Consider the following 5000-nt stretch of genomic DNA (forward strand, 5'->3'; position numbering starts at 1 on the left):
GCTCACGCGTGCGTCATGCGTCGTCAGGCCGCCATCTTGGGACTGGCCGTAAACAACAACACGTGACACAAACTGGACACAAACTGGACACAAACTGGACACAAACTGGACACAAACTGACACAAACTGGACAATCTAATAAAATAAAACGATATAATCTCGGGAGAACTGGAAATAAACGGGATTAAAGTCTGACCTGCGCCGGACAACGAGGCTCTTGTTTGACCGTTTCCGGTTTGTGAAACAGTCCAGAGTCAGAACACAAAACAAAACTTTCTTTTACTTTAGAATTCTTGTGCAGAGAAACCGAACAACGTCCCTTTTCCCCGGGACAGTCCCAGTTTATGTCCCTGTGTCCCCACATTTACACCAAACCACTGATTTGTCCAGTTTTCTACAAGAAATGTCCCAGTGTCTCTTTTTGACCAATCTCCTCCTGAAAACTCATTTGTTTTGGTAAAATACAAAGTAAGTAATAAAAAGTAAAAAAAAAAAAAATTTCACGCACTCAATTTACAACTTCATTTCCACAAACCTGAGATGTCCCAGTGTTTGTTTTTTTATTTTGAAAATCAGGTCACGTGACTCTTGTGGAACAGTTTTTTTTTTCTGGATTAGTTAATTGGCTGCACGTGCGGCTGTGGGTAATTAATCAATTTGTGTTTTTAGGTGTAGAAAAATCTCTAATCCTGCGTTAATGTTGTTTTTTTCTCAGTCATGTTGAGTGACTCTGGTTCTTGTGAAGTTAAACATTTCCCAAAGTGAAATCTGTTCAATTTAACTCATTTATACAAAAGTAAAGACACTTTACCATTTTAATGAACAGAAACTCCAGAGTTTAAACTCCAAATGTCCAGTGTGCACAAAGTATTTCTGTCATTGTCTTTCTTTTCTTTCTTTTTTTTTTTTTAAACTGTCTTTCTGTCTCAATATTTTTATTCATATTTTTTTGTATTTTGTTTTTTTTTTTTTTCAGTCTCTTTTCCTTGTCTCTTTGTCTTTCTGTCTTTTCTCTCGTCTCTCAGCTGCAGGTTCTTGTGTTTCTTGTTCAGATCAAATCCTTGAGTTGTTCCTGTTTTTCCTCTAGAGTAGTTTTTTTTTTTTTTTTTTGGTTAAATGTTTAGTTTAAATCTGCGTCTGGACTCTTGTCGTTTTTCTGAAGTGGTGTTTAGTTTTTTTTTCTCAGCTGTTGTTCGTGGTTTTTATTTGTGTCATAAATTGTGTCTTCAAACTCCTGAAGCTCAAGTTTTGTGTTTTTTAGGAAGTAGAAATAATCTGAGCAAAACTGTGACTCAAAGCTGCAGAGTCACTTTACGTCAAATGTTTAGTTTTTTCTTTTTCTCCATGGAGACAAACTGAACTTCAGCTCAGTTTATCAGGATGTTTGTTTGTTTTTTTAGCTCTAAACCTGCTGGAACTGAATAAATGTAAAATAGCAGGTAGTTGGTTAATGTCACACTGTGGAACTTTCCAGACCAAAAAGTTCCGTCGTGGGGCTTTTCACGCCTGCAGTGGCTCCTCAGATGTTTGAGGAGGAGATTTTCACGTTGGCTCCGGTTTCTGTGGCTGCAGGATTCACACCTGAACAAAGAAAAACTCATTTACATTTAACACCCAGAGATTTAACGACACCTGACGGGGGCAGGGACAGGGGGGGCAGGGGGCAGGGACAGGGGCGGGGGCGGGACACTATTGTTGACTATTGATCTATTGTCTCTCCTAATCAGACGAGTCGACCTGTCGTCCTTTAACCCGACGCTGAAGTTAAACCGTCTGCGTTTAATTTATTCGTTTAAAATAAAACACAAAAGTGAATTTAAAGTTTTTCCACAAACCTGAGAGTGAATCATGTTCTCATGTTCTCATGTTCCTCCTGAGAAACGGCTGGAGTTCTGTGTTTTTGTTTGGAGACGTAACAGACTCAGAATAAAGATTTACTCAAACGCTCTGCTCCACCTTGTGATGTCATGACGTGGTAGTTTCTAAGTGAACCTTTTAATTATGATTCTAGTGAAGCTGTGTCCAACCTCGACTGAACCAAGACTCCTGGATTTGCCAGACTTTTTTTTTTTTTTTTTTTTAGTTTTTAAAACTTGAATTCAAAATCTGATCTTTATTTAAAGGTCGTATATTTCACACAAATTGACTCTCGAGATTTAAACTAATGATTTTAGAATGTTGTTCCTTCATTAGTCCGTCTACATCTCCAAAGCTCCGAACGCTCTTAAAGTTCCACCTTGTGATGTCATGAAGTGAACAGCTCCTGTTCCCTGTAGTTCATTGGACATTGGCCGATGATTCTAGTGACGGTCCAGACTTTGTACGATTAGTCGACTATTAAAAATCCGACGGAGTAAAAGGGTCAGATAAAAAAAACTACAAAAAACATGCTGGTGCTACGAGAATAAAGTCGTAACATTTCAACATTAAAGTCGTAATATTATGAGAATAAATCAAAGCCAGAAAAAGTCAATTTTATGAGAATAAAGTTGTAATAAAATCAAAGTCAAAGTGAAAAATGCTTCAGAAGAAGAACCTTGTTTTCAATATAAAACGAAAAAAACTATTTTCTTATTTGGAGACCGGGACTGAGACCGGGACTGAGACCGGGACTGAGACGGGACTGAGACCGGAAGACCGGGATGGACTGAGACCGGGACTGAGACCGGGACTGAGACCGGGACTGAGACCGGACTGAGACCGGGACTGAGACCGGGACTGAGACCGGGACTGAGACCGGGACTGAGACCGGGACTGAGACCGGGACTGAGACCGGGACTGAGATATTCTCCTGATATGACCACTTTATTTTGACTACGACTTTAATGTCGAAATGTTATGACTTTATTCTCGTAGCACCAGCTTGTTTGTTTGTGTTTTTATCTGACCCTTTTACTCCGTATAAAAATTAAAAAAATGAAATAAAAAAAAATCAGCAGTTTTTGATCTTTGTGGTTTTTATATTTTTAAAACTTAATTTCAAAGTCTGTTATTTGACATTGAAAGGTTCTGTATGACACCAAACTGCCTCCTGTGAGTTTAAAGCCGTGTTCTAATGATTTTAAACTGTTTTTTTTATGACCCTTTTTATTAATCTGTTTCCATCTCCAAAGCTTCGAACGCTTTTAAAATTCCACCTTGTGATGTCATGACTGGACTGAGACGTCCAGAGACGACCTCAGCAAATTCAGCCGATGATTCTAGTGACGGTCCAGACTTTGTACGATTAGTCGACTATTAAAAAATCGACGGAGTAAAAGGGTCAGATAAAAAAAACTACAAAAAAACATGCTGGTGCTACGAGAATAAAGTCGTAACATTTCAACATTAAAGTCGTAATATTATGAGAATAAATCAAAAGCCAGAAAAAGTCAATTTTATGAGAATAAAGTTGTAATAAAATCAAAGTCAAAGTGAAAAATGCTTCAGAAGAAGAACCTTGTTGTTCAATATAAAACAAAAATAAGAAAATGAAAAAACTATTTTCTTATTTGACCGGACTGAGACCGACTGACCGGACTGAGACCGGACTGAGACCGGGACTGAGACCGGGCTGAGGGACTGAGACCGGGACTGAGACCGGGACTGAGACCGGACTGAGACCGGACTGAGACCGGGACTGAGACCGGACTGAGACGGGACTGAGACCGGGACTGAGACCGGACTGAGACCGGGACTGAGACCGGGACTGAGACCGGGACTGAGACCGGGACTGAGACCGGGACTGAGACCGGGACTGAGATATTCTCCTGATATGACCACTTTATTTTGACTACGACTTTAATGTCGAAATGTTACGACTTTATTCTCGTAGCACCAGCTTGTTTGTTTGTTTGTTTTTATCTGACCCTTTTACTCCGTATAAAAATAAATGAAATAAAAAAAATCAGCAGTTTTGATCTTTGTGGTTTTTATATTTTTAAAACTTAATTTCAAAGTCTGTTATTTGACATTGAAAGGTTCTGTATGACACCAAACTGCCTCCTGTGAGTTTAAAGCCGTGTTCTAATGATTTTAATCTGTTTTTTTTATGACCCTTTTTATTAATCTGTTTCCATCTCCAAAGCTCAGAACGCTCTTAAAGTTCCACCTTGTGATGTCATGACGTGGTGGTTTTCAAGTGAATTGTTCCTTTTCCCTTCAGTTCAGTGGAGATGAATGACTCCAGGACTCGAGACTCAAGTGAAGCTGTGTCCAGACTTTTTATGATTAGTTCATTAAAAAAAAAAAAAAAAAAATCAGTTGTATTTTTTTTATTTTATTAAATCTTAATTTCAATATAAATTTTTGAAATGGGCCACAAACTTGACTCGACGTAACATTCTAAAATCGTCTTAAAGCTTCATCAAAAACGCAATCCTTTTAGTCCGTCTACATCTCCAAAACTAAAAACGCTCTTAATTCCACCTTGTGATGTCATGACGTGGCTCAAGTTCACAGCTCCTTTACCTTTTTGTGTAGTTGAGGTTTGAATTTCTGGGACTGAAATGATTCCAGTGAAGCTGTGTCCAGACTTTTTACAATGAGTTTATTTTAAAGAATAATCAGTTGTACTTTTAGTTTTTAATAAATCTTAATTTCAGACTCAGATTTATTACGTTTCGGTCGTATATTACACAAAACTGACTCTTGTAGACGGACAAATAAAGGATTGTGTTTCTGATGTAATATTCCAAAGTCATGAACATGGCTTAAAGCTCACGTCTCCAAAGCTCTTAAAATTCCACCTTGTGATGTCATGACGTGGTGGTTTCCAAATGATCTGCTGCTTTTCCCTGTAGTTCAGGAGAGACTGAAATGATTCTAGTGAAGGTTTGTGGAGTTATTACAAAATAAAAATAAAAAAAAGCGGCAGACCTTTTTTATCGCCACATGATGACATCACAAAGTGTCTAGAGTAATTTACCAGAAGAGCTCGTGTTGAATGTTTTTGTTTCATTCACACGTCGACACACAAACCTCCAGAAACCACGTTTAGGTTTACACGGTTTTTAAGTTCA

At 38.2% G+C, this 5000-nt stretch overlaps 1 protein-coding gene across 1 annotated transcript in view; it reads left to right on the forward strand.

Annotated features, from left to right (window-relative positions):
• LOC110170941 (gap junction gamma-1 protein-like) overlaps positions 1-5000 on the forward strand; it is a 16368-nt gene that overhangs the window by 860 nt on the left and 10508 nt on the right. The window lies entirely within an intron of this gene.

Source organism: Boleophthalmus pectinirostris, unplaced genomic scaffold (genome assembly GCF_026225935.1).
Source record: "Boleophthalmus pectinirostris isolate CB_2022bp ecotype Guang Dong unplaced genomic scaffold, ASM2622593v1 HiC_scaffold_1, whole genome shotgun sequence".
NCBI classification, from domain to species: Eukaryota; Metazoa; Chordata; class Actinopteri; order Gobiiformes; family Gobiidae; genus Boleophthalmus; species Boleophthalmus pectinirostris.